This window comes from Eleutherodactylus coqui, chromosome 2, assembly GCF_035609145.1.
Source record: "Eleutherodactylus coqui strain aEleCoq1 chromosome 2, aEleCoq1.hap1, whole genome shotgun sequence".
In the NCBI taxonomy this organism is placed as follows: domain Eukaryota; kingdom Metazoa; phylum Chordata; class Amphibia; order Anura; family Eleutherodactylidae; genus Eleutherodactylus; species Eleutherodactylus coqui.
The window spans coordinates 192,436,429-192,462,469 of NC_089838.1; the positions used below are offsets into that span (position 1 = coordinate 192,436,429).

Consider the following 26,041-nt stretch of genomic DNA (forward strand, 5'->3'; position numbering starts at 1 on the left):
GGGGGCTTGTGCAGGAAAGTGGCAAATGAGGTTTAACATTGATAGATATAAGGTTATGCACATGGGTAGGGAAACTACATGTTCACATTACACACTAAATGGGAAAACACTGGGCAAAACTGACATGGAAAAGGAATTGGGATTTTAATTAACTATTAACTCAACTGGAGCAACCAGTAACAGGCAGCTGCTGCCAAGGCAAATAGGATCATGGTGTACATCAAAAAAGGGTCTAGGGGCACATGACGAGAACAATTTATACCCAGGAGTGTGACGGTAACAGGGAGGTATTCTTTATGTCTAGAAGACATAAGGTTTCTACACTAACATAGAATGGGCTTGTTTACTGTAAGAGCACTGAGACTATGGAACTTTCTACCCGAGGATGTGCTAATGGTGAACCCACTAAAAGAGCTCAAGAGCAGACTGAACGTCTTTCTTGAGTATAACAATAATACATGTTATGTCAATGTTATAGTCACTGATTAATTCAGAAGGGTTATTGATCCAGGGATATATTCTGATTGCTAAACTTTGAGGGTTAATAGGCTGAACTGGATGGACATGTCGATCCACGGGCCATGAAAAAACAGAAATGATCAGCCCATTAATTTATAAAGGCTTGTTCATCAGATCATTTTATGCAAACATAAAAATGCTCGCTGATTGCCTGCACATTTCACCATGTGCGCTTGACCAAACGATTGGTGTATAGGGGCAAACAATTGTAATAATGCTCATTCATCCCAATACGGCAGATAATGTTGTTTTTTTTGCGTCCGGGAAATCAATGGTATTTTTACATTATGTGGATAACAAACAAATGGTTAGTAACAGTTATTGCGCCAAAACTTTGATTGTCACATTGCTGACTAAGATTATATGTACAGTGCAGGTTCATGATTATACATCATGACAAGGGCTGTCACAGTGCAGAGGTATCAGCCCTATTCTCATTTGCACAAGGAAAGACTAGAAGCAATGCGATGAAACTGAAAGGGAGGAGACACAGATTAGATATTAGAAAAAAACTTTCTGACAGTGAGGGTGATCAATGAGTGGAACAGGTTACCACAGGAGGTGATGAGTTCTCCATCAATGGAAGTGTTCAAACAAAGGCTGGACAGGCACCTGTCTGGGATGATTTAGTGAATCCTGCACTGAGCAGGGGGTTAGACCCGCTGACCCTGGAGGTCCCTTCCAACACTACCATTCTATGATTCTATAATCTACAGTAATTATTTTGTAGGCTAATTAGAGATGAGCGAGCGTACTCGGCCACGCCCCTTTTTTGCCCGAGTACCGCGATTTTCAAGTACTTCCGTACTTGGGCGAAAAGATTCGGGGGGCGCCGTGGGTGAGTGGGGGGTTTGCAGCGGGGAGTGGGGGGGAGAGGGCTCCCCCCTGTTTTCCGCTGCTACCCCCTGCGCCGCCACGCTCCCCCCCGCCCCCCCGAATCTTTTTACCCGAGTACTGAAGTACTCGAAAATCGCGGTGCTCGATCGAGTAATTACTCGAAAGGAGTACGTTCGCTCATCTCTAATGCTAATATAATGCTGTTCTTTTTTGGAATTTTTTTTACATCTGTATATAAATTGGTGAATATTTGAATCAAGTATGGCATCAAGAGGTTGTAAATATCCTGCAGATGCTTTCTGTTATGGTTGCAGAGAGTTCATCAAAACCCGGGCAAAAAAAGCGCTCTTTGGCAACAACGGTAAATATGAATACAGCCTACAAAGCATATTTTGGGATGGCTGTGGGTCATCAGGATAAGTCATGGGCACCTCACGTCAGCTGCGATAATTGCAAGAACACTCTTGAAAGTTGGTTCAGAGGTGAAAATAGAGCCATGAAGTTTGTGATACCAAGATTTTGGCGGTAGACAACTGATCAATCCACCAAATGCTATTTCTGCATGCTAGACCCCTCCAAACGGCGAAATGGAAAAAATGCAGCTGCTGTGACGTATCCAAACATTCCCTTGTCTATGGCCCCGTATAACGTTGCTCTGATCTCCCCATTCAGATGCCTCCACAGAGCATGCATAGCGTGCAGACGTGTTCAGAAAACATCAGCTCAGACAGTAAAGATGCAACTGATCCTTTCCATGCCGTGGAAGAAGACAGAAGACAATACTACCCAAACCAGAAGGATGTTAATGATTTAGTAGGAGTTCTTAGTCTTACAAAAGCTAAAGCAGAAATACTGACATCCAGGCTGAAACAGTGGAACTTGCTGGATGATAGCATGCAAGTTACAAGTCAGAGAAAATGTCATCAAATATTTTCTACTTTCTTCACCCATTAAGATGGACTCTGTTACTGCCATGACGTGACAGGTCTATTCAGTGAAATTGGGATACCTTGTAATGCACAGGATTGGCGCCTTTTCATCGAAAGTTCTTCCAAGACCCTTAAAGGGGTTGTCTCGCGGCAGCAAGTGGGGTCATACACTTCTGTATGGCCATATTAATGCACTTTGTAATATACATCGTGCATTAAATATGAGCCATACAGAAGTTATTCACTTACCTGCTCCATTGCTAGTGTCCCCGTCGCCATGGATCCATCTAATTCTGATGTCTTCTTGCTTTTTTAGACGCGCTTGCGCTGTGCGGTCTTCTGCCTGGTGAATGGGGCCGCTCGTGCCGGAGAGCTGGTCACCGTGTCGTCATCGTAGCTCCGCCACGTCACGTCACGTGTGCCGATTCCAGCCAACCAGGAGGCTGGAATCGGCAATGGAACGCACAGAGCCCATGGTGCACTATGGGAGAAGACCCGCGGTGCACCATGGGAGAAAACCGCAGTGCATCCCTGGGAAAGGACCGGCGGCCATCTTTGGGAGATTTTTTAAAGTCCTTATTTCATCGGATCGGTGAGTAGCAAGGGTTTAAAAACCGCTTTAATTTGCTATTTTATGCCAGGGGGGGTGACAGGGGGAATGGGGTAAGGTAAAATTTTGAGGTTTGCCGCGAGACAACCCCTTTAAAGCAGTTCTGCTCTACAATGGAAATCAACTTTCTTCCCTTCCAGTGGCTCACTCTGAACATCTGAAGGAGGAGTACAGTAGTGTTAAATTGCTGTTGCAAGTTTTGAAATATGATATGGTTCGGAGGTAATTGGGGATTTCAAGATGGTTGCTTTCCTAATGGGTCTTCAAGGTGGTTTCACAAAGTTTCCTTGCTATCCTTGTCTTTGGGATAGCAGAGCCAAAACTGAACACTACCATCGATGAGACTGGCCTGAACGTACTGACTTCACTGTTGGATGAAGCAACATCAAGTGGGAACCCTAGAAGCTCCTAAGATTATTCTGATGCCACCTCTTCACATAAAACTCTGGCTTATAAAACAGTTTGTCACAGCTCTAGATAAAGAATCTACAGCAATGAAATATCTACTAAACTTCTTCCCAAAGCTGATTTAGGCCAAGGTAAAAAATCTGGGACCACAAATCAAGAGGATCATAGAATGTCTGAATTTCCTGACACGCTCACAGCAGTATAGAAAGCAGCTTGGAGCAGTTTTGTTGTCATGGTTCAAGGGTTTTTGGGAAATCACAAAGCAGACAACTCTGTGGAGCTGGTGGAAATGATGATGAAGAAATATCATGCTATAGGCTGCAGGATGTCACTCAAGGTTCATATCGTGAATTCTCATATACATAAACTCAAGCTGAACACGGGAGCATACTCCGAGGAACAAGGAGAAAGGTTCCCCCAAGATATGCAGCAGTTTGAGCGTCGCTATCAAGAACAATACAACGAGAATATGATGGGCGACTACATCTGGGGGCTGGTATGTGAAAGTGACCAAGTACACAATCATCAATCAAAAAGAACCAGACATTTTCTCAAATTTTGAACAGTATGGACATACTTTGCATTGTATAATTGACTTTGGCTAATGATTGTAAGTAATTTCTTCTCTCACTGTGTATGGCCTTGAAACATTCGAAATTCAAAATCATATTTTTAATCGATGTCCTGACCACAAAAGTAAACTTTTTTCAAAATGAAAGTTACTTTTCATTAAATTTTACAATAAGCTAATGGGAACAAATAAACTTTTCTTAGACACAAAAATTGCGTTGCCTAGTAAATCTGCCTATGTAGACAAAAGTAATGAGTGCTGACCAACATGTGCATTGTTTCTTAGCGCCCATTAGCACAGGCTAAAGGTGGAAAGTTGCAGCATCCCCTAAAAAATGCAAAGCTCTGGATATTGAATAATTCCATTTATTACAAAATAACATCTGGCTGCTGTAGGAAAATTCCAAATGTTCTTTTCTTTAGCTAACAGGCAAATTTACGAAACAGAGTATTAGTCTAGCAGAAACATAGCGTGTTTGAATTTCATGGTGACCATCAAATATGATGGATGTTTTCCTGAATATACAAAACTCTTGCAATTGTGAACCTAGCCAGAACAATTGTAAATTAGGAACTCAAGGTCACTTGTGTTAAACACTCTAACAAGCATCAGGAAAAATAAGAGCAAGGCTTTACTGCCAATTTTATCCAATCCACAGGATAGGGAATAAGTATCCTATAGGTGGAGGCCAAAGTGGTCGGACTCCCTATGAGGGGAAAGACAAAACATTGAATCATGGCACAACCCCTTTAAAGTATATGCTCACATTTTACAGTTTATATAATGGTATAAGCTGAAATTAACACTAACTTTTCAAACAACTGCTGCTTATATGATAGCCAGTGTGATATTTAGCAAAACTGCAGTTTAATTAAAATAAAAACATTTTGCTGTAATATCACTCTTGAAGTGTTGTCTCTGGTCCTCTATCTTGATGTCCACTGTTTGTTTTTACATGGTTGACAGGAAATTCTAGGAAGGCAGAACAGGGGATGAATTACCCTGCTCATTGAACTGTATGCAGATAGCAGAGAAGAGTGGAAGGGAGTGACACATACACAGGGCTGAATGCTGGTGCTAATGCTGAGATATTTGCTACGGTCACATATGTACTGCTAAATCTTTTTATACATGATGAGGTTTTGTCTATGTGCATGTGTAATGCCCATTTTACTCGAGCCCATGAGCAGGTGCCTTCACCGCTAGTTGTTCGTGCTCATGCAGAATGCTTAGACAGGCAGATCGCTAACTTCTCACTCACTGCTTCACATTACTAAGGGTTTAGACATAATGAGAAGTGAGCAATGATATTTATGCAGGCTGAAACTGAGGGACAAACAAAAAGCAAACAAGAACACGATGGCTTCGCAGTTAGATGTAACGATTATCTCGCACTTTCGTTCGAAGAAAATTTTGAGCGACAATCATTATGTGTAAATGGGCCATAACTAAGCAAAGTGCACCAGAATTATGGCTCATATTGTGCCTAAAAAGTGGGTTGCAGGCAGTTCGACAAATGTATTATGCTTTTTAAACACTTTTATGCCTCACTAGGTAGTTTTGAAAAGGAGGTATGGCTAAGTGGAATCATAGAATGCTGGAGAATTGCAATGTTTTATAAGAATAAACATTTTAAGCAATGTTCCAGACCCCTAGCGAGACCAAAATGTGAAAAATGTTTTAAAACCTGCAAAGAATATGTAAAAAAATTCTCGAAGTGTTCATTATGTAAAAAATAACCCCGCCCCCAAAAATTTACATCATCAGCATATTTGTGAAGACACAAATGAAAAATGTGTCACATTATTTAACCCACACGTTGATCAATTTAAAAAAGGGGCAAAACTATGAAATTTGTGGACTTGTCCAACACAATGCAAGGGATTAAAAAGTGATCAAAAAGTCATAGAAGCCACTAAATGGTATCATGAAAAACTAAAACTAGTACTGCAAAAAAGAAGGCTTCACATAATTCCGTCGACGGGAAAATAAAAAAATTAAGATTCATTAAATGCAGCAACCCAAACTTTTTTCTTTTTAAAGAAGTCTTTCTATTGTACAAAACTAATAAAATATTAAAAAAGGATATAAATTCGAGATCAACATATACTAACATGCGTAATTAAGTTAACGTGGCATTTATACCGCAGAGTGAACTCAAAAGGAAAAAAAACAACGTCAGAATTGCATTTTATTGTTAATGCCGCTTCCGAAAAATGGAATAGAAAGTGATTAAAAGCTCATATATATTTTTTTAAATGCTATAAATGCAACTACATCCTACAGAAAGCCCACATTGAGCTCCATCAATGGGAAAATAAAAATGTAATGGCCCATTGAATGTGGAGACAGAAAAGCAAATCTCTTAATCATTCTCATCCCCAGTCCCTTTCCCTTCTCCTCCTCCCAGTTCCAGTCATATCTCAGTCATGGAGATGATCAGGATAGTGTTCTAGAATGTTAATGGTCTCAATATGCCCGAAAAGCACACCATGCTTTTACATTCTTTCTAGAAGCAGCATACCCAAATTATATTTTTGCAGGAGATGCACTTCCTAAAAGATAAATGTCTTTTGGAACAGATCAAGAAAAGTCTTGGAGATGAGAGTGTGAGATAAAGTCGTTAGCAGAATGGAGAGCACAGGCAGGCAGGTAGACCAAGATGAGGGAGGAGATATAGGATGATTCAGCACTGGTACAAACCATCTCTAAATGCTGTAAACTGATGGCCATCCCATAGTCATGTATAGACAATAGAATTAAAAAAAATCCACAAATGAGAAAATAAAAACAGATTAGAAAAACAGAATTTTCCACTATTTGGTTTTAATTAGTAAAAAACATAGGTGATGCATTCCTTTAAAAAACTTACTGCGTTTTTCTTGTAAAAAAAAAAAAAGTACATTTAACAATAAAAACAAATTAAATCAAATAGACATTACAGCAGGATGGCTGAACCTGGTCCGAACCAGCCCTTAGCAAGAATTAGGGCACAGATGGAAGGAGGTATGACTACATTGTCAGACATTACATTGACTATATAGTACACATGTTTGCAAATAAATCAGCTGGCAGAAACTCACAGTTACATTATTTAAAAGGTGGATTTTCATGTAGCATAAATTTAGGCCATGTTCAAAACCGCTGCAAAATCCGTGTCTTATGTGCAGATTGTGATGCTGATTTGGATGCGGTATTGCTTCGAATTCATGCAAAGGGTAAGATTGACAGAAATTCAGTGGCAAACCTCTCCACTAAATCTGCATGTATGTGTAAACAATCTGTGGAGTAAGGCCTCATGTCCATGGGCAAAAGAAGAATTAAAATCCGCAGCGGATTTTAACTCTTCTCCCACGCGCGGATCCGCACCCCATAGGGATGCATTGACCACCCGCGGGTAGATAAATACCCGCGGATGGTCAATAAAAGGGATTTTAAAAAAAATGGAGCATGAAAAAATCTGGACCATGCTCCATTTTCGTGCGGGTCTCCCGCGGGGACGGCTCCCGCGGGCTTCTATTGAGGCCTATGGAAGCCGTCCGGATCCGCGGGAGACCTAAAATAGGAATTTAAAAGAATTTACTCATCCGGAGCGGACCGGGAAGGTCTTCTCTTCCTCACGGCCGGATCTTTCTTGCTTCGGCTCGGCGGATGTGCCCGGCGCATGCGCGCGGCACGTCGGCGACGTGCCGCCGGCGTGACGAGTTCATCCGCCGGCTGAAAGAGAAGATCCGGCCGTGAGGAAGAGAAGACCCTCCCGGCCCGCTCCGGATGAGTAAATTCTTTTAAATTCCTATTTTAAGCGCTCACGTCCGCGGGGCAGGAGGGACCCGCTACGGATTCTCCATGTAGAATCCGTAGCGGGCCTGATTTTCCCCGTGGACATGAGGCTTAAGATGATCCCACGTGTGGCTCCATCCTTGGGGGTTGTTCACATTAGGATTCTCATGCACGTTTAATGTTTAGGTTAAACGTACGTAGGAAAACATATACAAACGTATGCCATTTTAAGCATACCGATACATTTTTAAAACATATGCACTAAATGGACAGCTATACATTTTGTATATAGTTGCGTCTGTCTTTACATTAAGAACCGTATACATTTTTCAATGTAAACTCTTTTTTCTTAACAAAGTTGTGTAGTTCAACACTTTTTTCCCCCTTTAAGTCATTTGATATAAAAAAAGCATTGAATATGTTAAACATATGGAAACGTGCAGCCATACGTTTCCATACATTTTCCATTGATTGCAATATTAGAAAAGAAGTATATGCTTTCATGTGCTTCTTTGTGGAACAGAAAAGCGTAGTAGGCTACACTTTTCCATCCCACAAAAAAAAGTTCACAATTGTAAGGGAGGTGAAACTTTGTCAAAAGTATACATTTTTGAAGTACGTTTGACCCATTCTAGCCTATGGGTTTGTGAAGCTATACGGTTTTATACATTTTCTGGTATAAGAACATACAATTCACGGATGCTTAAATCCTAGTGTGAATGGCCCCTTTATACTCATCTGCTTCCTGGTTCCCAAGTGAACCAGGTGCATATAAAACAATACATCACCCGGTTCCTTGTTACCTCCTCTTCCAGCACCATAACTTAGCCTAGGGTGCTGTAAGGAGCTGACAGGTTCCCTATAAGTGCTATAGATGTTGTGTGATAACGCATGACAGTATGACAAGGATCACTTCAAAATACAAGTTTCATTTTAGAAGATCCCATGCCTCTCACAGATGTGTCTTTAAGTGAGGATATCCGCATCCCTCAAAAGAAACTGGCAAAAGCTCAGGTCCCAAGAAGAATGTATTGTGACTGGGACGCCAAATATTTACACAAGCCATTCACAGGTTACATGTTGAGGGTTTTGCTACCTTCAACTCCTCTGAGTCAACAATAGAAAACATTGTCATCCCATTGTTAGTTCCTAAAGAAGTTTAATCTTAAAGTAAAAATAAAGGAAACAGGATTAACGAAAAAATTCAATTCCAGAATTATGAACAGAAAACAAAAAACAGTAAGAAAATAATAGACATCTCATAAGGCTATGTTCACACTAGTGTTCGGGCTTTCTGTTACTCTGTTCCATTTTGGAGCAGAGAAATGGAATTAAAACGGAAATTAACATTTCAGTTTTTACTGCATTGATGGTTTTTTAAAACTTCTGTTCTGTTTTTTTAACAAAACAAATAGCAGTCTGCAGAGCTATCAGAAACCTAACATGGCCACGTGGGTTTCTCTGCCGGAACTTCAAAGACGTGCCCTGTTTCATTTTATTTCCATATCATTGGAAGGAAGCAGAGGAGCTCACCGCCTCCACAAGTGATATGTGCAACACTGCCACTCCAAAGGAATGGGAAGAGTCTGGCACCTAGTGTGATGTGGGGGTAACACTCTTGGCATGTCACCAGTCCAGAGGACTTGTCAGAGGAGAGTGCTCACCCCCTGTGTCATCAGATGGACAGCATAAAAAGGGCCATTTTAGAGAGCAGTGGCGTATGCTGTATGTGTATGCTGTAAACAAAATGTATATACACGTAAGTATACATTTTCGTTGTGCTACTGTTGTTCATGCCCCAGCCTGCCTTATTTCCAAGTCGCCCAAGACTACTTGCCCTCACTTTACTACATTCACCATTCCATTAAAGTATAAAATAGTCCTTTTTATGTGGATCTGTAATATATTTATGGTTGTATTTTAACCAATACTATTTATTATATTCTAGCATTTACTGGCTGAATTAGGTGGAACGCATACTGGAAGACACCACTTATTGTTTCAAAATGGATTAGACCAGTGCCAGTTTGATTCACAAGCTTTCAATAACTCTTTAGGGTCAACCAAATTGTTTTGGGGGGGATGGGCAGGGCATCTAAAGATTAACTGACTAAAAGAACATTTAGCCAATCTGTATGTTCCCATTAACTGTTGTGCCTCCTCTTTGTTATCATGCATTGCATCCAAGATAATTAGGACATGGAGTGGAAAGTGGTTAACAACTGGACCCAGGCAATGAACTCCGAAGGGCGAAGGAGCAATTAAGGAAAGAATTCACACAACTTAACAATTCATTACACAATTTAAAAGACTTGCTGAAGTCTGTACCAGATAAACCAGGGTTGTTTGTGGTGTACCATCGTTGTATACGCTGAGCAACTCTCCCAACAAATACCATGATGTGCCCATAGACTTTAATGGACAAATGAAAGTTACGAGCGCATGTGACTGCGCTGTTTAATATAACTGTAAACAATTTTATTGTAGTCAATGGCAGATGTATGCGACTGTACAGGCCTAGACATTTGTAGTTTGGACTATCCAACGTACAGGGGAAACAACATTCCACAATCTCATGCATTAGGAAAAGTATAACTGACTTATTTAAGCACATTTACTACTGGTTTTCAATCAGACGTCTTGCATAAATTCTACCTTTTTTGCACAAATCAAATTAGGCAAGTTTACTATGCTAATTTTCACCAAAAATAGGTAAGTTTTTTGACAGATTTATCAATTGAGACTTTTTGCAAACTTTTGGGCAATTTGACTTTAGGAGGTGGGTGGTGTAAAAATTGTAGGGCCATCTTTAGAAATACGTGAAGATATGACAAACTTATTGACATCCTGTGACAATATAATGTGCTGGAGAGGGGGGGGGGGGGGCAGCATCTAAGAAAAAAATCAAAAATTCCTCTGAACATAATTTCCCTCCACTGTTTGCTGATGTCTTTTTTCCATTGAAACATAGCTAACTATAGTGATAGTCAGTCAGTTAAGCTAATGATTGATAAATTTTGGTCCTGCCAAAAAAGACAATTGAGGTCCCTGTGAGTACATAGTTTCCTGCCGTAGTTTAGAAACATGGGAAATTATGATTAATATGTTACATATTTTTATTTTCCCCAGACATATTAAATATTTGTGTATAGGAAATATGAACAAATAGAAAACAATATTCCACATCATAAGACATTTACCTAGTCGGGATGACTTATGACAATTAGAGAAATTATCATGAATGTCAAGTGGCAGAATTTGGTTTTGTACAGACACCTGAATGAACTCCGTTAAATACCACTTTCAAGTAACTTTAGTTTCCTCTGAAGAACTAAGTAAAAAGACATCAAATTTGAATTATATCCTTTTGTTTTGTTGCATTCTCATATATTCACATCGCTTTTCGGACACGTTTAGTGCTAATTCCTCGTGTATTAAGGAACTGGATTGTCATTTGCTACATTTTGTCTGAAGCAGAATATAAGCACGAGATGTAATCTGATTGTTGTACAATGTAAAGTTGGTATATACAGTTGGAAGGAAAAAATATGATCGGCTACCAGGTGAAAAAAAACAACATAACATACCAATAAATAAACAAGGTACCAATCTCCCTGCAAGTGCGGCATTTGACAAAACCACATGCTCTGTTCATAAATGTGGAGGAGTGTTTTTTTTCTTTATTATTTTTTTTATACAGCAACATATACATAGAAAACGTCCAATAGCAAAAAGGGCATAGGAAAATGTATTGCATGTCTTATCTGAACCTCCCATACCCTCCTATCCTCATACTCAATACTGGGCTATTCCTCTTGCTCGTGGACCCAGCAAAAAAGAAATAATGAAAAAATATATGGCTCTCGCATGGTCCCCCGAACTCCCCCATCATGATGCTCCTGTAGATCAACAAATGTTATTTAAAATCTCACTGAGGCTTAGCTAACTTTCTCAAATTTTATCAAATTCATGTAAGTTAGTCCTATTATGAAATGTTATAAATTTCAACTGGAGGACCCAGTTCATATCCAAGGCGCATTCCCTAACATTGTGTATTCTATCCATGATGACATTTCTCAATATTAAATCTCTAGCAAAAAAAGCAATTTTTGGCAAAAAGCCTTGCTATGGGCACGGTCAGACGAAGGTTTTTTTGCACACCAATAGGCACGCAAAAAAGAATGCTTCTAAAAGAACCAATGGGTTCCTATGCAAGCGCTCATATGAGAGAATGTTAGGTGCGTGAAATGGCACGGATCTGACCTATCTTTGGTGTGCTGCGCAGCGGTTTCCATTGACTCCTATGGAGCAGCAGTTTATGGAAACTCCTGCGCAGGGAATAGATTCCCCGCTGCTTACAGCAGGACTTTTAAAACTTGTTAGTCCCCGTGGGGATGAGGGGGCTCCCCGAGGGTTCCGTTAATCCCTGCAGGGACTAACAGCAATTTACAACAGGACATTTAAAATGTGCTTCTCGGCAGCACCTTTTAAATGCCCCGCTGTAAGCAGCATGGTATTCCTCCTGCCCCCCTGCTGGCAAATTCCCCAGCAGCAGGAGCAGTAGGGAACACCCTCCCCCTTCCTCCGCAACATATGTCTGACCGAGGCCTCAGGCTAAATGCACACGGCAGGTCTGGATTCTGGCTACGGAATCCCACACAGAATCCGTCCCTGACCATAGCAGGTGACCCTGCATACCGATCGTTTTCTTCACCGAGGTCCGCATGGACCTGTCTTCTTCTGGATTCTCTGTACTGCAGATGGTCCGCATGGCTCACCATCAGACATGCGCAGTACATATTTTTTTTAAACGCCTGCTCTTCCTGCGGAATCCGCGGCCGTCCACAATGTCAATTGTGGACAGGCTTTGGGTTGGACTGTTTCCATTGAATTGGGTGTTTCATTTCCATAGAGAGAGGATACAAACATCAAAGAGCAGGAGTCTCTAATAAAGTGGCTATTCAATGGACCTTTTTTTAGAAATATGTGCTAATTGGTTGCCACACCTATTTCTTGAGCATAGTAATTTGGTAATGGTTGCATATGGCTTTCCTATCAGGGTGAGGTTTGACTATATGGGATGCACATAAGTGATCCTCTTCTAAAGCCAAACAAGCAAAGCTTTCCTTTTCACAGTGTATTTAAAGAGCTTTGAATGATTCAGTCTCGTTCCCTTAATACAGCATACGCACGGAGGTTCATAATTCCTCAAGAAGAAAAATCCCCTTACCCAGAAATGGTGCTAAATCCTTTCATTCTCCATATGACTCACAATTAAGCTCTGATAGAGCCTTTGTGGATTCTGCTAATAGCACTGTAAGGGTGAACAGAAGCTTAAAACCAACTGATAAGCATAGAAATTAACAATAAAATGAGATATGGAACAGGAAGAGAGATTATGTGTTAATTTTAAAAAAAAGCAACTGTGCAGTATTATTACCTTGTAATCAATGAAGTGGATAGGACCTACCTGATCTAGCTATTCCCACCTTCATGACTAAAGAATAGATCACTTCATTTACAGAGAAAGGTGACCTATTAAACCACACTATCTTGGCTGATGTTTTTGGTGAAATAAGCCATTATTGGCGGACTTGCCCCTGAGCGGTTCACTTCTGGTCTAGCCTACAGCCTGTTTAACGCGAATCTATGTTGCAATCCATGGGTGGCTCTGCTACAGCATGACATACGTGAGTTATCTCACACCCAGTTCCACCTTTTTACCTTCCTCCTTTTGTCAGTAAAACAAACTGTCGCCCACTCGTGAAAAAAAGCGAGCATTCCCGTACAGGAGGTTAAAATAAGGATGGACAGGTGTTTTATAAATAAGAAGTTATCTGGTATTCTTCTAGATATACATAAACAACAACAAAAGATCTGGTAACCCTGGATTGACTATGCCCATCCCCACCTCGCCTCCTCTTGCCCAGCTCTGACATGGCATTTCAGTAACAGACATTTTTCGAAACACGGTAGTCTTGCCCAGCTTCCCTTGCCCCGTCCACCTCCTCCCTTACTCCTTTCTACGCTCCCCTCCCCTCTAATTTTCCCCTCATTCTTTGCTCCTGGTTCTTTCTCCCGTATCTTATTCTATTTGTTTCTTTCTTCATCTCTTGTTTTCTGTTTCTTGCAGTTTAATACTTATATCACTATACCTGAAAGGGTCTCCTAACATTCTGATTAATGTGGTTTCTACTATTAATGATTCCATTGACCATCTATGTCAGTCTATTACCCTTCCTTGCATGGACGATGATCTAAATTCTACATGATGCAACGTTCAAGGGGCCCTTAAGCCCCATTCACATACAATGATTATCGCTCAAAATTCGCTTAAACGATGGCTTTTGAGTGATAATCGTTGTGTGTAAATGCTACCATCATTTGCTTTTCATCCAAATGATGATTTTTTAGTTGAGTTTAAAATCCATAGTTCAGCCTGAGAGTTGATAGCAGGGACCACAGGTTGTGGTTCTCCACAAGAGTTCTGATAACATTGTATTCAGTTGCAGTCACCTGGCAGAACAAAGGGGCTGTATGCAGATAACAGGCCACCTGCTGTTATCCGCATACGGCTCAGGGAGGCTCATTTACATGCAAATGAAGCTAATAATCTGCTAATGGGCAAAATGATCACTCAAACTGTCATTCTCTATATTTTCATAAAGAATTTTGTGTGATCATCTTTGCATGTAAATGAAGCTTTATTCATGGACTGTTTGTTTTGTTCTATTGTTTGGTTACACAGTCTCACTTTGTAAGATCCTGCTGCTGAGGCAATATGTTGTGTTTGTAATTTCTTTAAAGAAAATTCAATAAAACATTTGAAATACAAATAAGCCATTCTAGTACTACATGTAAAGTTAGGCTGCATGTCCACGGCCGAGGCGGAATATCGTAAGCGATATTCCGCCGCGGGGGACAAGGGGTAGTGCTGATAGGCTCACGGCAGAGAATTGCGGCATGCTGCGATTTGTATCCCGTGAGCGAAGAATTGCTATGATTCTCCGCTAGGGACGCCGACACTGTGCTTTCCTTAGCAACATTATGGAAAGTTTCACACAGCGGAAAATCGCCCGTGGACATGCAGCCTTAGGGAAAAAAGGGCAATCCCAAGGTTGGGCTCACAAGAAGTATGGTAAAACGCTATGTATAAAAGGCAGCATTTTATCGGGGTGTGGAATGGCATATCACCGCGTATTGCCGCATTTTTTGCCAGCACATGACAGCATATACCAGGCACGCTGTCCTGCACTGGCTTCCTGTTTTTTTTCCACTTTCCTTCTATGGTCTCTTAGCAACGTTACGTAAAAACACCGCACAGACACAATGTAATTGCGTATGTACAGCATTTACGTATGCACCCATAGAGAGCAATAGGGCTTTACTGTGCATAATACGTGGTAAAATAGAACATGCTGTGTTTTTTTACACGCGTTTTATACGCAATTGTGAGGGGAACAGCGATTAATCTATGTATTTGAATTGATGCGATTTACAGTGTATAATACATGCGTACATTGCGCGCCTAATGCAAAATTTATATATGCTCGTATGAGCCCGACCTTAGACTGGGTCCACATGTGGGCTGATTTTCAGCGGAATGTCTGCAACGAGCCCTCTGCTGCAGATCAGCAGCGGAAAGCCTCCCTCAAAACCCGCACCATTTGGGGTGGATTTTGAAGCGGGTTTTATCGTGTATTTCTGTGAGGAAATGAATTCCACACCAAATGTCAATTTCTGCACAGGTTTTATGCAAATTATTTCCTCTGCCTATGAACGAGATATTCAAAATCCTATCCACTTTGCTGCTACAGTAAATGACCCGCACAGAAATTCCGCAGCAAATCTGCCCCATGTGAACCCAGCCTAAAACATGCACTTTCTAAAAGCAAATAGATTGTTTTCAAGTCTTATTCTTATGTACATAACATCTGGATGCTGCAATTTTCCACTAGAACACATCTAATATACGAACTCTTCATATCAGCATATTTTGGTCTTCCTCTGTAATATAGTAAAGCCATCTGCATAGATGTATAGTGTTAGCCCTGTAAATGAACTGGAGTGTTTTATCTATGCCCCATTGTTTCAGAGGAAAGGTTAACCTTCCATGCTGGATGGTCAGTGATGTCAGGACAGAAATATCTATAACTGAGTTATACTAATGGGAAGCTGGGTGTGTATTATCTGAACGGATACGGTTTCACTAAAAAAGGTACCATATCACACAGAAATCAACTCCCTGAAGTCACCACACTGCTTCCTGACTCCGAAAGAGTAGAGGAAGGGAATTCCACTGGGCCTCAGCAGAACAAAAGCTATTTTACTAGTACACAAATATTAGGCTTATCAATTGAAGTCTTCAAACAGATTTATCGGATAAAAGAAGTTTAAAGACTCAAATTAGAATGGCAAAATAACAAGCCGAGAATAGTTTATACAGTTGCTACAATGTATCCACAGAAGCCAGGGGCGCGATACCCCCCGGGTCGAGCATTTTGCAGATATTTGGGGATGCTTGGTATCCTGGCTTCCGCTATGGTTTCTTCTTCAACAGCGGGCATTAATACAATGTGAGGGCTCAAAATGGGTATTTTTTCTGTGTAGGAGCACAAAGGGTGCTGGAGGAAATATTTTTGGTGATCTGGGCCAAATGAAAAAGTTGGCAAAAGTAAACCACAGAGAGGACATTACCTGTGAGTCACTAAATATAACTGTAGTGTAATCACTTATATAGTCTGTAGAGCACCAGTCTGAAACTGGTACCTACCTCTATATGGTCACTGTATGGTGATAATATTGGGCTTTACATGACCACTATCATAAGGACAGTCCTTTATGATGCTGTTTGAACTGGTAGACTTGGAGTTGGGACACTAGTCTTTCTTAAGAGTGCAAAAATTTGCCAATAATACACTTGTCTGAAACAGGCCTGAGAAGGAATATAGCTCTTAGATCTGGTGCTGTATTTACATTATTGGCTTGGTTTCGGTGCCATATATATGTTATGATGTTGGTTCTGGTACAGTATCTATTATGAGCTTAGTTCCGATGATGTATTTATAAACTGAGCTTTGTTTCGATGCTGTATGCGTATACTGAGGTTAATTCTGGTGCCATATTTATGTTAAATAAACTGGTTGAAGCACAGTAGCTGGCTGTACGCTGCAAACTACACCCACCTGTGGCAGCCACTAGCCTCACTATTTTGGCGGTAATTTGTGCTGTCATTGGGTGAGTGGGTGAGTATGGTTGGGCTGCATGCAGCTATCCGAACCATGTGTTTCTAATTTAACCCTTGTATCCTGGTTTTCCTAGGGGGCTTACTCTTTTTCTGCAGTTATACAATGGCGCTATATGCTGGCTAAAGCCAGTACTGCAGGAGGTGACACATTGGATAGGCTCCGACAGCACAGAGACTGGCAATACACAGTAAGAGAACCCCGACAGATGTCTTTCCAACATCGGAGCTGTACAGCCTTAAACCCTAATGTCTTCACAGGTCAGACAGTGAACTGGAAAAGGTTATGGTAGGCTTCTACTAATGGGCCAGTACTGCGTGCTCACCGCCAGGCTAAAATTTGCCAGCCCCTGAGACAAGCACACAGATATATATGTATATAAACATAGCATTAGCGGCACAACAACTAGAAAAATATAGTGCCTGGTACGATTGTTTCCCACTACCCTTTAAATACTGTACTGCATTGTAACTCATATGACTAGCATTAATAATGTATGAGCTATGCGTCCATCTTAACAGAGGAATATAGCAGAATTTCTAAAGCTACTTGGTTCACAAATTTCTGTCTTTATATCCGGGAACAGTACAACATCATGAAGACCTGCTTTTTTAGAGAATGTAATCTTGTATGTAGATATTTACGTGTATGTATGGAATCACAGCAAGCAAATTTGCTGATTTGGAATTTCTACTTCAGACATCAATGTTTTCAAGAACACTAACTATCCATGAGGTAGTATTTACTATGGCATATACAGATGCATATAGTTTGCATGCATGTAACAATGTAACAAGCTTATGGCTCAACAGGTAGGGAAAACATGAATGTTTAGTATATGAAACAATAGACAAAAAAAACTATTGAGGGGAGCCAATAAATGTGATGATTATCCTTCACATCTTTCCATCACTCTCTAAAGTCAATTGTTTGTGGGCTCATGTCACCTGCAGCTGAAAGAGTTTTCCAGAATTTGTCCTTTTCTTACTATAAAAGCAGCAAAAGTCCTTATTGTTGCTCTGATCCTTTCTAGTCTTCACTACTGATCGGTCATCCCCTCACTAAACTATCAATCTATCCTTAATGTAGCAGCCAGGCTCACCTTTTTATAAGCTGCCACACTGATCCCGATACCTGTACTGGTTGCCTGTCCTCTATAGAATACAATTTACTGATCAGCTCATCCATAAACCTCTCCACAATGCTGCACCACCTTATATCTCTGCACTCATCTCTGTCTATCACTCTACCTGTGCTCTTCTTTCTGTTAATGATCCAATACTAATATTCTCCATATTCTAAACTTCCCATTCCATTCTTTAAAACTTTCCTCAAGCTGCACCAGTTCTCTGGAAAGTACTACCCCACACAATCACTTAAACCCTTAGCTCCACTTTTTCATATGTGTCCTAAAACTAGGCAAACCTATTATATTCCTTAATCTAACGTTTCTCTTCTATGTATGATTTGAAGGATAGGGCAGGACCAAAGGTTACCCCAAGACAGTAGACTTGTGGGACTGGAGAAAGTATGGAGCCATTAATTGCAATTGATTTTTATTTTCTGATTGTAGATTTTTTTGATTCTATTGACTGTACATGACTATGGGGAGCAACCATTCTATCTGAACTGCAGTAACCAGCATTTAGAGATATGCTTTAGAGCTGAACTCATGCGGCATTCCTACAGTGGACAGGAGCTGAACCATTTACTTCTATGGGAGACTGTTCTAAGCATGCTCTCCCACATGTGCATAGGTCATTGCGCAGGAAGGGGAAGTAGATGAGCTTTGACGTTACCTATTGTGAAGGTGGATGCTGTGTTATCTAGGGTATATCGAGGTAATGCTGTCTGTGTTCATAATTAACTAACTGCTGAAAAGTTTTCTCTACAAGAACTCTCAGCCTTTTATTAGGCTTAGTGGTCAGAGTGAAAACTGCATGAATTTGTAACTTCTAAAATATGGATTGTAACATTGTAAATTTAGGAAAAATCATCAAAAATTCTTAAAGGAAATGTTTTATAAACAAACTTGATTTATACAACAGTCTATTTTATTCTGACAAGTTTGTTTTAGGACAAGAGAACAAGATTCAGAGTCTATTGTTTACAAGTGTGCCGATCCCAAATTTGTATTTCAAAAATGTTCACATTCTTTCAGTAAAGTGATGTTGAAATTTCCATTTAGTTTATAGGCGACTAATGAGGTTAAAAGGTGCTGTCCAGGATAGAGGGATTTGTTTGTCCATGGTAGGAAGGTCCTCGGTCTTATTTTGTGCATGGCTGACTCTTTGTACAATTGAAGAGAGTCTGCCAAAGGGAGGTAACTAACTGAATTCATTTCCTGAATGTGTTATAAAAATAATCTTTTAAAAAGGGAAGGGGCAAAAGGTGAATAAAGGCACATTAGTAACTGGAATGTACACTACAATTCACAGGAGTCTACCAATCTCTAAGGACAATCTATTCCTTACTAAAGAAAGAAGTAACCAGTGAAAGAGCGAATATGGAGCGCAAGTTTACTCCACAGACCTATTGCAACTGGAATCCAGAAACACAAAAGAAGCAAAGTCATTTGAACTTTTGCGAAGCTTTTGAAAAGCTTTCACTTCAGACATATAAACTACCTACAAAGTGATCCAAAGTACAGACTACAGCGGGGCAAAGTCAGGAAAGAGCCGGGATGGGTGTGGATGGGTAGTGAGACAACAATTAAGAATATATAGAGATTTACTATTGGAGTACAAACATTGTTACAGACAATAAAACAATAATCAGACAATACACTTGATACATTTTGACCCTTTCCCCATGAGACGTGCACATTTCCGGTTCATACTGTGTTTGAGATTTTCAAGCGGATTTTCTAACGTATATCTCTGTCAGGAGGCTCCAGCACATACTACTGAATAGCCATACAGTGGCATACGTGGTCCATAGGCTCCAATCTAAAACAAAATTGTATACCGAGCAATATGTTTTTTTTGTGTGTGATGCCTCGGCATAGAAAAGCTCAGTCGACTACACTTTTGTATACAATTAAAAAAAGGTATACTAATGTTTGGCAGCCCAGTGGATGCTGAAAGGACCTTTGTTTTGGGGGCCTATGGATACATTTGGTGATCAAAACTGTAGCCATAATAAACTTCTCTGAATCTGTTCTGGTACAACAGCGCTGTCCAGTAAGTGAACATCTTCACAGGTTTACAATATCGTGTTAGACACCCACAATTTTATGACTGGAGCTTCCTTGTATGGGAATTGGACCCCAAAATGCAGTATAAAATCACTTGAACAAGTTTTTCATAGATCAGTTTCAGCATGAATCAACAATAAAATATGAAAATCAAATAGAGATAAGCAAGCATACTTGTTAGGGACAAATACTCGAGCGAGTATCGTCCTTTTCGAATATCTGCCTGCTCGCCCGCAAAGATTCGGGTGCGGCGGGGGTGACGGTGGGTTGCAGGAGTGAGCAGGGGGAAGTGGGGGGGGGGGGGGGAGAGAGAAATCTCGCCCTCGTTCCCCCTTAACCCCCCCCCCCCGGCACCCGAATCTTTGTGGACGAGCAGGCAGATACTCAAAAAGGATGATACTCGCTCGAGTATTTGTCCTTAAAGAGTATGCTCGCTCATCTCTAAAATCAAACAATCTGAGCCACTTTGAATGAGGCATGGTCATTAGTGCTACAATAGATGGGGACAGTATTTAAAAATTGTCAAGCTTGTTGGGTTTTATTTGTGCAACGGTGTTGAAAGTATACCGGGAATGGTTTGATCGAAGCAAAAGATGCAGCGAAAGGGATCCTGCGAACATAAATCATCAATGAAAGGGATCAGAGGAGGATGTCAAGAGCTATTATGATGACCAGGCAGTGCGCAACGCTAGTGCTTCAACTAACATTTATGAATGCAGGACTCATCATTCCCTAGTATGGATGGCCTAGAACAGCAGACCACCAGTTCGAGTGGCGTCATTTTCTAAGACCTCATTCACACCAATTCCATCTCCTTAGCTGAAGCAACTTTTTTTTTCAAATAACTCTTGGAGAATTTAACAACACAGAGGTTCACTTACTTTTTCTTCCTGCACTCTAGATGTTGTTCTATGCACTCAATAAAAGGCATGAATGGGAGTACTGCTTGTGTATTATTAGTTTTATTAGATTGTGTTTGTCTATAACTGACTTGGATAACAATCAGACCATATTTCATTGGTAATCAATACAGAAATCCAGGTGGTTTTAAGTAGTACACTTAGGGCCCTTTTACTCTGCCTAATAAATCACTCAGATTCCCGCATCCATCTGGAATCTGAACGTTTTGTTTAGTGTAAAAGCTGCCCCAACTGAACAACCAACAAGAATGTAGAAAACTGAATGCTGCATCGGCCCGTGTAAACAGGCAGTCATTTGTCTTTGAACAACTGCCTGTTTACTGTGAAATGACTAGCGATGATTGTTCCTGTGTACAAGCCCAGGAACGATCATCACTGGGGAATCCGCGTCCGACAGGTCATCCCATGTAAAAGTAGCCTTCCTTTTTCTTGCAACAGTGTTTGCTATAGTAGATATAGGTATATGCCTGTGTCTCCGTTTGCTTTCTACCACTTCCTAAACAACGCATATAACATTCCATATTAGCACAAGCTTCACCCTGAAATCTGAGCCAAAATACTTATCTGGTGTCAGGCTGCACCAGGAAAGCCATGGCTATATATTGCTTGAGAACACTGGGTTTACGCTCGTAACAACCTGTGAACTCTCTCATGAAATTCACTTTCATTTTTTCTTTATTTTCAGAAACATTTCATTTGTCAAAGTGGACATATCTGTGGCTGACAGCGCACCAGACGTATCTGTGATAGCACAGGCATGTTGTTTTATTATGATTCCCACCATTATTCATAGATAATGAGTTAGATTTTCCAGTCTCTATTTCCAAGTGTTCTAGTTCAAAAGGCTATGGGGATTATCCAGAGTGAAATGCTTAGTGTGGGCCAGTCTCATTTGTTTATGTATTAACCCTTTCTTTGCTGCATTGATAATAAATAATATTGTGAAGAAAGTAACATAGTTTTAAGAGTGATTCTTCCAACAATCCTGATATCACCTGTATATTTAATGCTTCTTTTACACTGAACGAGAACTGAAGGATTCTCATTTGCGTGAGCGAAGGGGCTGGTGATGTCATCATCAGCTCATTCACGCTCGTGCCGCCTGTTCACACAGGCAGTTTCATGGTTGAGAGTCGTTCACTTCTCATTCAGCATTTTACATTCCTATGTGAAACGCTGAATGAGCGCGGTTTAAACAGAACGACAAGTGAACGAGCCAGTGATGATTTTTTTCTCCCTGCGACAAACGAGAAGCTCATGATTCTCACTCATTGTTCAGTTGTTTGCTTGTGTTTATATTGAACTATTATTGTTCACGTTCATTCATTTGAAGAATTTTTTGAATGATAATGATTCCGTCTAAACACAGCTTAAGGCCACAATCACATAGGCATTTGGGATTCTGTTTGGGATTCTATTTTCCTGTAACCTGCCTGAATGGAAACGTCTTGTGATGGAACCAAATGATCCCAAAAGGACCCAACTGACTATCTGGCTTCCATTATCCCTTCCAGCATTTCTCCCCACAAAAGAGCACAGCTTGCTGCACTATTATTTAATCTGTCCTGGAATTTATGCCAGATTTGTGCTAGAGGCTCTGAATGGATAAATTATTGAATTATGTTCTGGTGTGCGAGTTCTTCTATTGCTCTATGTAAGAAGCTACCTCTATTTCTAAAAAAGCTGGGTAACTACACACTTAGTGTTTTTTACGTGGCTTTCTTAGCCAGGTTTTTACATCAGCCAAAAAGTATGATCTGGAGCAGTTTAGGCAGTGCAAAAAAGTTGTGCTGGAAATATAGCACATCGGCGACCAAAATTATATGCTGCCAGTAAAGATAGGTCTTGCTCTATCTGTCAACCAATATACTTTGGTGGCTCCCATAGACTCCTATAGGACCTGGAAAAAAAGGGAGGGGGAGGGTGTTTAGCAGCGTCCAACGCAGGGAAAAGCTTACAGGTGCTTCTATTTAGAAGTCATTCCGAGGATTTATGCCGATTTTTCTGGGCTGTGGCGTAATTTTTTCGCTAATAGGTCGCACCAGGTCGTGTGAATGAATAAGAAAACGCTAATTAGGCTCAGGACTTGATCACGTCTATTCTTCAATTATGTCATTTTACAACGCCTGAGGACGACTGTCAAAACACATACGCTCATGTGAACGAGCCCTTATAAGGGTTGTTGATCCAGGGATTATTCCGATTTCCAGATTGGAGTCAAGGAAAACAAATTAATCCGTAAATGGGGAAAATTGGCTTCTACTTCACTGGGTTTTTTGCCTTCCTCTGGATCAACATTGAGGAAGGTAATAGGCTAAGCTGGATGGACATATATTTTTCTTCGGCCTTAGATACTATGTTACTATGTATTTACTTTCACAGCTCAGGAAGCTTCACCAGTCTCCTGAATGCAGTGATGCCAAGAAGGGGTATATCAAACTTTTTTTCTGCAACTTTATGTTTCTTTTATCATAAAGAAGCCTGGAGACCCCGAATGACAATACCAGCAGTAGTTGAAATAGTGACAATAATTTTCAAGCAAATTTCTCTTACACAGACAAGCATTTCCTCAATAGAATATTTCACAGAAATTGATAAGGAAAATGCTCTCAAAAAAGCAAAGATCTCATGCAAGTAAACATATTTTTGCCTTGAACTAATTGGGAAATGCATGCTACATCTTTTAAGGGGTTCTGTCATCAAAAAAAAATAAAAATCTATACTTACCTATTCCTCCCCCGTCAGTCTACTTACCGCATCTTCTCCGTGCTGATCATCTGCTATCTCCTGAAGTCCCCCCTGGTCACTTCAGCTCTAGCTGGCTTCGCTGACCTGCAGGAAGAAGAATGCAAGGAATGCAGGCTTCATAACAAGCTGGCCGACTTGCAGTGAGCTGACCCAGGGGACTGGAGAAGATATGCCATAAGGAGTCTGCCTGTGGAGGAATAGGTGAGTATAGAATTTTTTTTTAATGACAGAACCCCTTTCAACAGAATGGCAACACAAAATAACCTATTGTAGTTTTTAGAAACGTAAAAAAAATATATTAAACATTTTTTTAATGAGTTTTTGGCAATTTTTGTTTTTTTAATTTTCTATGCCACGATTTAAATTTAAAAGACTCATAAATCCTGCCATTTTCACACTGCCTACTAAGCCTAATAATAGTCTGATACTTTACTACAGAGAAAACGTTTCAGCAGTCATCTCATTATCATCACAGGCAGGATTAGAATGAAAGGTAACATACAATGTGATTGTTCTCAGCAAGAGAAACCAAGTAATCTTGTAGTTATGAAACCTTTTAATGGCTAACAAAAATACATGATATTATAGCAAGCTTTCAAACCTACATAGGGTACTTCCTCAGGCCTAATGAAAAAGATACGAAGAGACATGCATATATTTATACACATAGTTATGACAAGGCACAGACATGGATGTGATTAATTTGCATTTAAAAGAGTACCACAACAGGATGAGTAGAGAAATAAATAAATACTTTAAGAGTCCACTGATACAGATATGAAAGTTTTATGGTCTCGGAATTAGTGTTAGGGGGTCACCAGGCCAGCAGTTTTATCTGTGCTATAGATTTCTCGTACTTCCCAGTCACGCATGAATCCTCTTGAAAAACTTAGCCCTGTGTCAAAAGTGGTTATCGTCCGATATACACTGGCAGCTCCCATAGATTCTTATGGGAGCTGCAAAAAAAGGGAGGGGGGAGGGGGAGTTTAGCAGCGTCCAACACTAATTTTGCCTGTGACTTGATTGCGGCTTTTTCTCATACACGCTTTTTTTCAGCCACGATGCGGCCAGCGTGAGAATGCAATGCTAATGTGAATGAGGCGCAAATCATTCAAAAAAGGCCATATGTTTGGTATCGCTGCATCTGTAACAACCTGTACACTAGATTGAAAACTCTTATCCCACACAGCAAACATTACTTAAAAAACAACAAAACGGAATCAAAATGCTTTTTTGGTTTATTTTGTCTTCCAAAAAAATTATCAAAAGAGTCAATTGAACAACAAAATGGAATCAATAAAAGTTACAGATTGTTATCACGAGCCTTAACACACTCCGTTAATGGAAAAATAAAATAAATATCCCTCCAGCTTCCCAGCAGGGGAATCCCTTTCCCCTGCCAAGGGGATATCCCTCCATCCCTACTGAGATGAAAGGAGTCCCCAGTGATGAAGGATAGACCTGCAGGGCTTTCCATCATCTCGCCTCCCGAAGCAGCATTGCCTTTTTTTCAGCAACACGCAACTTTCAATCGTGTGAATGGGAAATTTCACCGGTAATTAAGCTTGGGACCTGATAGCGGGAAATCGTCCATTCTCTCGATTTTCTTGCGAGTTAGCCACAATTTTTTTCTGCGTGGCTAACTCCTACGTGATTTTCACGCCCATGTGAATGAGCTCTTATACAGATTTTGGTGCTTACTGAAGTTAACCAGAATCTGTCATTTTGTTTGAACCTTTTAAAGATTAGAGATTTTTTGGTTTTTCACTTTTGTCTATGCATCTCCGCCTTCCAAAAGCTATAACTTTTTTTATTTTTCCATTGGCATAGCTCATTTTTCCAGGTCAAATTGTATTTTTTAATAGTGCCCTTTAATGTATCATATAATTATTTGAAAAAGTTTAATGTTTGATTGGGGTTTGGGGTGGAGAGACTGAGAAAAGGTTATGTAGCTTTTAACGTCTTCTAAAATACTTTTAAAGATTTTATTACATTTTATCTTTTCTCGGTAGAGGACTTGTACTTGCACTTACTACATAACTTCTACAATGTTCTGCAGTCCTCCTGTATTGCAGTATACTGTATTTTACATTGTTCCCTTTTAACCTCTTAAGGATAAGGGTGTTTTGGTCCAAAATGACCAGACACTTTTTAGAGATTTTACCCATGTGCTTTTATTGCTGTATTTTTTTTCTTCAGCTACCCAAATTATTTTGGCATATTTTCCTTGTGACTTATAGGGCTAATTTCTATATCTTCTTTCTCACAGATTTTATTT

General features: G+C 40.3%; 1 protein-coding gene across 1 annotated transcript in view; it reads right to left on the reverse strand.

Moving 5' to 3' along the window:
- PODXL (podocalyxin like) overlaps positions 1–26,041 on the reverse strand; it is a 93,709-nt gene that overhangs the window by 49,963 nt on the left and 17,705 nt on the right. The window lies entirely within an intron of this gene.